Below are 10,302 nucleotides of genomic sequence, written 5' to 3' on the forward strand. Positions count from 1 at the left end.
TAATTTTGTTGGGTCTAATTGTGTTGCTGTCCTGGGGCTCTGTAGGGTGTGTTTGTGAACAGATCCCCAGGACCAGCTTGCTTAGGGTACTCTTCTCCAGGTTAATCTCTCTGTAGCTGATAGCTTTGTTATGGAAGGTTTGGGAATCGCTTCCTTTTAGGTGGTTGTAGAATTTAACAGCTCTTTTCTGGATTTTGATAATTAGCGGGTATCGGCCTAATTCTGCTCTGCATGCATTATTTGGTGTTCTACGTTGTACACTGAGGATATTTTTGCAGAATTCTGCATGCAGAGTCTCAATTTGGTGTTTGTCCCATTTTGTGAATTCTTGGTTGGTGAGCGGACCCCAGACCTCACAACCATAAAGGGCAATGGGTTCTATCACTGATTCAAGTATTTTTAGCCAGATCCTAATTGGTATTTCGAATTTTATGTTCCTTTTGATGGCATAGAATGCCTTTCTTGCCTTGTCTATCAGATTGTTCACAGCTTTGTGGAAGTTACCTGTGGCGCTGATGTTAAGGCCAAAGTATGTATAGTTTTTTGTGTGCTCTAGGGCAACGGTGTCTAGATGGAATTTGTATTTGTGGTCCTGGCGACTGGACCTTTTTTGGAACACCATTATTTTGGTCTTCCTGAGATTTACTGTCATGGCCCAGGTCTGGCAGAATCTGTGCAGAAGATCTAAGTGCTGCTGTAGGCCCTTCTTGGTTGGTGACAGAAGCACCAGATCATCAGCAAACAGTAGACATTTGACTTCAGATGCTAGTAGGGTGAGGCCGAGTGCTGCAGACTTTTCTGGTGCCCTCGCCAATTTGTTCATATATATGTTGAAGAGGATGGGGCTAAAGCTGCATCCCTGTCTCACCCTATGGCCCTGTGGGAAGAAATGTGTGTGTTTTCTGCCTATTTTAACCGCACACGTGTTGCTTGTGTTTTAATGTCGTATGTTTTTCCCCCAACACCACTTTCCATCAATTTGTATAGCAGACCCTCATGCCAAATTGAGTCAAAGGCTTTTTTTAAATCAAAAAAGCATGAGAAGACTTTGCCTTTGTTTTGGTTTGTTTGTTTGTCAATTAGGGTGTGCAGGGTGAATATGTGGTCTGTCGTACGATAATTTGTTAAAAAGCCAATTTGACATTTGCTCAGTACATTGTTTTCACTGAGGAAATGTACAAGTCTGCTGTTAATGATAATGCAGAGGATTTTTCCAAGGTTGCTGTTGACGCATATCCCACAGGTGTTGTTGGGGTCAAATTTGTCTCCACTTTTGTGGATTGGGGTGATCAGTCCTTGGTTCCAAATATTGGGGAAGATGCCAGAGCTAGGATGATGTTAAAGAGTTTTAGTATAGCCAATTGGAATTTGTTGTCTGTATATTTGATAATTTCATTGAGGATACCATCAATACCACAGGCCTTTTTGGGTTGAAGGGTTTATATTTTGTCCTGTAGTTCATTCAAGGTAATTGGAGAATCCAGTGGGTTCTGGTAGTCTTCAATAGTTGATTCTAAGATATGTATTTGATCATGCATATGTTTTTGCTGTTTATTCTTTGTTCTTTGTTATAGAGCCAAAAAGATTGGAGAAGTGGTTTACCCATACATCTCAATTTTGGATAGATAATTCTACATGTTGTTGTTTGTTTAGTGTTTTCCAATTTTCCCAGAAGTGGTTAGTCTATGGATTCTTCAATTACATTGAGCTGATTTCTGACGTGCTGTTCCTTCTTTTTTCGTAGTGTATTTCTGTATTGTTTTAGTGATTCACCATAGTGAAGGAGTAGACTCAGGTTTTCTGGGTCTCTATGTTTTTGGTTGGACAGGTTTCTCAATTCCTTTCTTAGATTTTTGCATTCTCCATCAAACCATTTGTCATTGTTGTTAATTTTCTTCGGTTTACTATTTGAGATTTTTAGATTTGATAGGGAAGCTGAGAGGTCAAATATTCTGTTAAGATTTTCTACTGCCAAGTTTACACCTTCACTATTACAGTGGAACATTTTGTCCAGGAAGTTAAAAGGGATTGAATTTGTTGTTGCCTAACTGTTTTTTGGTAGGTTTCCAAACTACATTCCTTCCATCTATAGTATTTCTTAATATTACTCAGTTCCTTTGGCTTTGATGACTCATGACTGAGTATTGCTCTGTTCAAGTATACTGTGATTTTGCTGTGTTCTGATAGGGGTGTCAGTGGACTGACTGTGAACGCTCTGAGAGACTCTGGGTTGAGGTCAGTGTAGTAGTCTACAGTAGTAGTCTATAGTACTACTGCCAAGAGATGAGCTATAGGTGAGCTATAGTTATAGGTGTACCTACCATAAGAGTCCCCTCGAAGCCTACCATTGACTGTACATACCCAGCGTCCGACAGAGCTGCAGGAGTTGTGACCCGTTTTTTTTGGGTTGTGTTGTTGTGGGGCATATGGGGGGTGAAATGCTGTCACTTCCAGGCAGGTGTTTGTCCCCCTGTGTGCTAAGGGTGTCGGGTTCTTGTCCAGTTCTGGCATTTAGGTCGCCACAGACTAGTACATGTCACTGAGCCTGGAAATTGTTGATCTCCCCTCTAGGATGGAGAAGCTGTCATCGTTAAAGTATGGGGATTCTATTGGGGGGATAAAGGTAGCACACATGAGGAAATGTTTCTCTGTTGAGATAATATCCTTATTAATTTCTAGCCAGATGAAAAATGTTCCTGTATTGACTAATTTAATAGAGCGGGTTTGGTCTGTTATATACCAAATTAGCATACCCCCTGAGTCTATTCCCTGTTTCACACCTGGTAGTTTAGTGGATGCGACAACCAGCTATCTGTTAGCTAGAGGGATATCAGTGAGTGTGTCTTCTTTATACCATGTTTCTTGTAGGATGACAATGTCGGTATTTACAATTTATTTGATGAAGTCTGGGTTCCTGCTTTTTAGGACGAAGGCAGATGACCTCAGACCTTGTATATTCCAGGATGAGATAGTAAAAGCTTTGTGTTCCATAGTTTTGTGGAACACTTTGTGTTACATTTTGTGTGGTTTAGGCCCAGACCATCACAGTAGGTGTGAGCAGAACATGTTGAGCATCTGATACATACCTCTTAGGTCGCAGGATGGGGCTTGGGCTGGTGTAATAGTGGGGGTTGGGCCTGTTGCTCTGCTCACGGCCTGGGCATATTGACAGCATATGCTGTCATGTTGATGTCCTTGCCGCAGAGGCGGGGGGCATGGGGCATGGGGTGGGCAAAAGGGGCATAGGTCTGATATGGTGGGGCCTATATAGAGTGTGGCCAGGGTTTGCTTGGGGTGGTCTTAGCTGGTTGGGGTGTGGCTGGTGATGCTGTGGCCTGGGTGTAGATACTCTTGGCGTGGGTTCTCTCGGTGCAGGTCCTTCGGGAGGGGTCTTGCAGGTCTGGGCGGGGTGTCCGTTGCTCTGTTGCTCCTGTGAGAGGTGCCGGGGCTATGGTTGAGGGTGAAGTCCTCCAGGCTCCTGGCAAAAGTTGGGATTGCTGCCTTGCAGAGGTGGACCTGGTCGTAAAGGCTGTTTAAGTCCAGGGTGGAATGGTGGGCCAGGTAGACATTAGGTTTTGAGGCACAGTCTCACAAAATGCTTGCATTCACCCACTGTATGGTGGCAGGCTGAAAGTATTTTCGTGGCAGCAGGGTAGAGATAACCACTTGTGCGTTGGGGAAAGTGGAAGCAGCTTTTTCAGTCACTCCCTTGAGTGCTGCTGCTACCCTTCCTACAGGGCTCTCAGGTCATTGTGCTTTTGTGAATTATGATGTGGCTGGGGGACCCTAGTCTGTCCCCTGACAACAGCTCCATGGCATGCCTATTGATTGGGCACCAGAGTTTAGCCACTTCGTGTTTGGGAAAAAGTTTATCCTCTTGAATGTATTTGCCATTTGAGTCAATGAGGATCACAATCTCTGGCTTTTGTGTGTCCTCAGTGGATCTTATTTATTTCACCTTTCTTTAACCAGGTAGGCCAATTGAGAACAAGTTCTCATTTACAACTGCGACCTGGCCAAGATAAAGCAAAGCAGTGCGACACAAACAACACAGAGTTACACATGGAATAAACAAACGTACAGTCAATAACACAATAGGAAAAAATCTATATACAGTGTGTGTAAATGAGATAAGATTAGGGAGGTAAGGCAATAAATAGGCCGTAGTGGTGAAGTAATTACAATTTAGCAATTAAACACTGGAGTGATAGATGTCCAGAAGATGAATGTGTAGAGATGAATGTGTAAAGTAGAGATACTGGGTGCAAAGGAGCAAAAAAACAAAAACAATATGGGAATGAGGTAGTTGGGTGGGCTATTTACAGATGTGCTATGTACAGGTGCAATGATCGGTAAGCTGCTCTGACAGCTGATGCTTATAGTTAATGAGGGAGATATGAGTCTCCAGCTTCAGTGATTTTTGCAATTCGTTCCAGTCATTGGCAGTAGAGAACTGGAAGGAAAGGTGGCCAAAGGAGGAAGGCTTTGGGGGTGACCAGAGAAATATACCTGCTGGAGCGCATGTTACAACTGGGTGCTGCTTTGGTGACCAGTGAGCTAAGATAAGGTGGGGCTTTACCTAGCAAAGACTTATGGATGACCTGGAGCCAGTGGGTTTGGCGACTAATATGAAGCGAGGGCCAGCCCACGAAAGCATACAGGTCGCAGTGGTGGGTAGTAAATGGGGCTTTGGTGACAAAACGGATGGCACTGTGAAAGACTGAATCCAATTTGCTGAGTAGAGTGTTGGAGGCTATTTGGGAAATGACATCGCCAAAGTCAAGGATCGGTAGGATAGTCAGTTTTACGAGGGTATGTTTGACAGCATGAGTTTTATTTTACCTTTATTTAACTAGGCAAGTCAGTTAAGAACAAATTCTTATTTTCAATGTTGTCCTAGGAACAGTGGGTTAACTGCCTTGTTCAGGGGCAGAGCAACAGATTTTTACCTTGTCAGCTCGGGGATTCAATTTTGCAAGCTTTCGGTTACTAGTCCAACGCTCTAACCACTAGGCTACCTGCCGCCCCTAACTTAATGTGAGTCTGGAAGTAGAGTTTACAGTCTAACCAGACACCTAGGTATTTGTAATTGTCCACATATTCTAAGTCAGAACGGCGGGCAGGTGCGGGCAGCGATCGGTTGAAGAGCATGCATTTAGTTTTACTTGGAGGCAGTTGGAGGCCACGGAAGGAGAGTTGTATGGCATTGAAGCTCGTCTGGAGTTTAATTAACATAGGGTCCAAAGAAGGGCCAGAAGTATACAGAATGGTGTCCTCTGCGCAGAGTTAGATCAGAGAATCACCAGCAGCAAGAACAACATCATTGATGTATACAGAGAAAAGAGTCGGCCCGAGAATTGAACCCTGTGGCACCCCCATAGAGACTACCAGAGGTCCGGACAACAGGCCCTCCGATTTGACACACTGAACTCTGTCTAAGAAGTAGTTGTTGAACTAGTCGAGGCAGTCATTTGAGAAACCAAGGCTGTTGAGTCTGCCGATAAGAATGTGGTGATTGACAGAGTCGAAAGCCTTTGCCAGGTCGATGAATACGGCTGCACAGTATTGTCTTTTATCGGTGGTGGTTATGATATTGTTTAGGACCTTGAGCGTGACTGAGGTGCACCAATGACCAGCTTGGAAACCAGATTGCATAGCGGAGAAGGTACGGTGGGATTCGAAATGGTCGGTGATCTGTTTGTTAACTTGGCTTTTGAAGACCATAGAAAGGCAGGGTAGGATAGATATAGGTCTGTAACAATTTGGGTCTAGAGTGTCTCCCCCTTTGAAGAGGGGGATGACCGCGGCAGATTTCCAATCTTTAGGGATCTCAGACGATACAAAAGAGAGGTTAAACAGGCTAGTAATAGGGGTTGCAACAATTGCGGCAGATAGAAAGAGAGGGTCAGATTGTCTAGCTAGCTGATTTTTAGGGTTCCAGATTTTGCAACTCTTTCAGAACATCAGCTACCTGGATTTGGGTGAAGGAGAAATGGGGGAGGTTTGGGCAAGTTGCTGTGCAGGGCTGTTGACCGGGGTAGGGGTAGCCAGGTGGAAAGCATGGCCAGCCGTAGAAAAATGCTTATTGAAATTCTCAATTATCGTGGATTTATCGGTGGTGACAGTGTTTCCTAGCCTCAGTGCAGTGGGCAGCTGGGAGGAGGTGCTCTTATTCTCCATGGACTTTACAGTGTCCCAGAACTTTTTGGAGTTTGTGCTACAGGATGCAAATTTCTGTTTGAAAAAGCTAGCTTTTGCTTTCCTAACTGCCTGTGTATACTCGTTCCTAACTTTCCTGAAAAGTTGCATATCGCGGGGGCTGTTCGATGCTAATGCAGTACGCCACAGGATGTTTTTGTGCTGGTCAAGGGGAGCCAGGTCTGGAGTGAACCAAGGGCTATATCCGTTCCTAGTTCTACATTTTTTGAATGGGGAATACTTATTTAAGATGTGAGGAAAGCACTTTTAAAGAATAACCAGGCATATTCTACTGACGGAATGAGGTCAATATCCTTCCAGGATACCCGGGCCAGGTCAATTAGAAAGGCCTGCTCGCTGAAGTGTTTTAGGGAGCGTTTGAAAGTGATGAGGGGTGGTCGTTTGACCGCAGACCCATTACGGACGCAGGCAATGAGGCACTGATTCCTGAGATCCTGGTTGAAGACAGCAGAGGTGTATTTAGAGGGCAGGTTGGTGATTATGATATCTATGAGGGTTCCCGTGTTTACGGATTTGTGGTTGTACCTGGTAAATTCATTGATAATTTGTGAGAGATTGAGGGAATCTAGCATAGATTGTAGGACGGCCGGGGTGTTAAGCATGTCCCAGTTTAGGTCACCTAGCAGTACGAGCTCTGAGGTTAGATGGGGGGCAATCAATTCACATATGGTGTCCAGGGCACAGCTGGGGGCTGAAGGTGGTCTATAACAAGCGGCAACGCTGGAAGACTTGTTTCTGGTGTTCGGTTCTTATTTTTCAGAGTAAATAACCCACGGACACTAGAGAAGCTTTAACCAAGTTTATTCTTCCCAAGGGTTCTGTACAGCTGAAATCAGACAGCAAAAACATTTCAGACATCACAGTTTATATGCATCCTACTTAAGACACTCCTCCTCCTTACAGTTTATGGCTCCACAGGAAATAAGGTAACCAGATACCAACCCTGATTACTCCCTGAAGGGGAACTGACCTCACCCCTCACCTCCTAACCCACAGATATCCATCTGTCTTCCTTATATCAACACATCGCTCTCCTCTCCTCCATCAAACACATTCCAAAGCCTTCTGGCTTTTTACAAACTCTTTCTTTTCAAGGCCTTGTCTCTATCATTTATTTAATATCTCAATGTTCAAAGTAAAGCTGATTCCAACACTGGAAAGGTGGATTTTTAGAAGTAGAAGCTCAAATTATTTGGGCACAGACCTGGATAGTATGACAGAACTCTGCAGGCTATCTCTGTAGTAGTTGCAACTCCGCCTCCTTTGGCAGTTCTATCTTGTCAGAAAATGTTATAGGTAGGGATGGACATTTCAGGATTTTTGGTGGCCTTCTTAAGCCATGATTCAGACACGGCTAGGACATCTGGGTTGGCAGAGTGTGCTAAAGCGGTGAGTAAAACAAACTTAGGGAGGAGGCTTTTAATATTAACATGCATGAAACCAAGGCTTTTACGGTTACAGAAGTCAACAAATGAGAGCGCCTGGGCAGTGGGAGTGGAGCTAGGTGCTGCAGGGCCTGGATAAACCTCTACATCACCAGAGGAACAGAGGAGGAGTAGGATAAGTGTACGGCTAAAGGCTATAAGAACTGGTCGCCTAGTGCATTCGGAACAGAGAGTAAAAGGAGCAGGTTTCTGGGCGCGGAAGAATAAATTCAAGGCATAATGTGCAGACAAGGGTATGGTAGGATGTGAATACAGTGGAGACTAACCTAGGCATTGAGTGACGATGAGAGAGGTTTTGTCTCTAGAGACATCATTGAGACCAGGTGAGGTCATCGCATGTGTGGGAGGTGAAACAAAAGGGCTAGCTAAGGCATGTTGAGCAGGGCTGGAGGCTCTACAGTGAAATAAGACAGTAATCAGTAACCAAAACAGCAATGGGCAAGACATATTGACATTAGGGAGAGGAATGAGTAGCCGAGTGATCATAGGGACCAGTGGATAGCTAGGCGAGCTGGAGACACGGCGATTCAGACAGCTAGCGGGCCTGGGATAGCAGGATAACAGAAGGGCCTTGGGGGATGTCGCGACGGAAGAAGTCTGTTGTAGCCCCCTCGGACGGTTATGTCGGCAGACCAGTCGTGTTGGATCGGCAGGGCTCCGTGTAGGCAGTAAAAGGGTCCAGGCCAATTGGCAAAATAGTATTGTAGCCCAAGAAATTGGCTGATGGTCCTCTTCAGCTAACAGTCCGATATGCTCTAGACAGCTAGCGGGCCACGGCCAGCAGGCTAGCGGATGGGCCTTCAGGGGACGTCGCGACGGAGAAGGCTGTTGAAACCCCTCAGGCAGATTACGTTGGTAGACCAGTTGTGATGGATTCGGCGGGGCTCCGTGTCGGCAGCAAAAGGGCTCCAGGCCATTTGGCAAATATGTATTGTAGCCCAAGGAGTGGCTGATGGACCTCTTCAGCTAACCAGGAGATGGGCAGTTCCAGGCTCACTGGTGCTTGCTTCGGGACAGAGACGTTAGCCAGGGCGTAGCCACTCGGATAGCAGCTAGCTAGCTGTGATGATCCAGGTGAAAAGGTAGGAAACTAGACATGTGGAGAAAAAGCAGTCCGGTATGCGCTGAGTTGAATCGTGCTTTGCAGACTGGCAGGAGTTGACCGGGCTGAGGTTAGCTGATGACCGCTAGCAGTGGCTAACTGACTAGTAGCTAGTTAGCTGGCTAGCTTCTGTTGGGGGTTCCGGTTCTAAAGTATAGAAAATAGCAGATCCATACCACATTGGGAGAGGCGGGTTGCAGGAGAGTATGTTGAAACTGAGGTAAAAAATCTAAAAAATATATACGAAGGGAAAAAAAAGATATATACACGGGACACGACAAGACAAAGGCAAAGACGTCTGAACTGCTACGCCATCTTGGATTAGAAAAAGATGTGTGGGTGGTTGTCAAGAGGGCTATCGGGGGAGCTGACATGAGGACTGTTAGGAGGGGGTGGGGTCTGTTTGGTTGGTGGGTCCTATGTTGTCTGTCCCATTGTAGTGTTGAGGTTGTGGACTGGGTCTAGATCTGAGGTGGGCTGTTCTGCTGGCTTGTCTCGGGGAGTGTCCTGCTCTCTGTCACACCTTTCTGACCTCGTCCTTCAGTGTCACGTGTGCCTCTCTAAGTTCTCTCCCCTCAGTCCGTAGAGCAGCCAGCTCTCTCAGACAGCCGTCCATCTCCACCTTCTGCCCTTTGGGTCGTCTTGTTGGGGGGGTGTTGTTGTGCTGGTCTGTTTTGTGTGTTTGTTCTGACTGGATTGTGTGGACTAGCTCTCTGAGCTCCACCATGTCTCTCTCCAGCTCTGTGAATGTATCCCTCTCAATGATGGAGGAGCTGTGCAGTTGTTGGACCTGGGTGTGTTCAGTGCTGGGGGGGGGGGGGGGGGGGGGGTGACTATCCTCGTCTGCAGGACAGTTTGAAGAGTTGTGATCAGACTCACTCAGGATGGGGGAGTCATCACAGAGAGAGAGCTTTTCCTGCTGTGCTCTCTCTTTGATCCTGTAAAAGTCCTGCTGGAACTGCATGAGGCCCTGCACCATTACTGTCCCAGACTTGTAGAGGTTGACAGAGGTTGTTTCAATTTCCTCAATGTTTATTATTCTGAGTTTCCACCCTATGCCAATACCCTCTCTATTGGCATAGGGGTAGTATGCTCTTATAGCACTGGGATGGTCTGTGTGGAAAATTAAGTTGTTGGTGTCTCTGGATTGTCCCTTATGAGCTTGTTTTTGTACTTATTCCTTGCGGGGTTATTTTTAATCAACTGTATTGTAATGGACTCTGGACAGCGATACGCCATTGGGGCTTCAAAGACCTCTGCATTTGGGTGGGGGCTGTGAAACTCTCCTGCCATTGCTGGGCTCAAGAGTTTTCACACATCAGTGCTAATTGAAGGTGCCACCAGGTCTGTTCTGTCCTAGCAGCTTGGTAGCTAGTATACTTATAGTATAGTATATACTTATAGTATATACTTATAGTATACTTATTTACTTGGCTTTATATAACAAAATTACCTACATATTGTCTTTTAATTTTGGGCTTCAGAAGTAGCTTCAGAATATTACTCACTCAGTTTTGTGTTGGATGGTATTTACAG

This window comes from Salvelinus fontinalis, chromosome 13 (assembly GCF_029448725.1).
Source record: "Salvelinus fontinalis isolate EN_2023a chromosome 13, ASM2944872v1, whole genome shotgun sequence".
Taxonomy (NCBI): Eukaryota; Metazoa; Chordata; class Actinopteri; order Salmoniformes; family Salmonidae; genus Salvelinus; species Salvelinus fontinalis.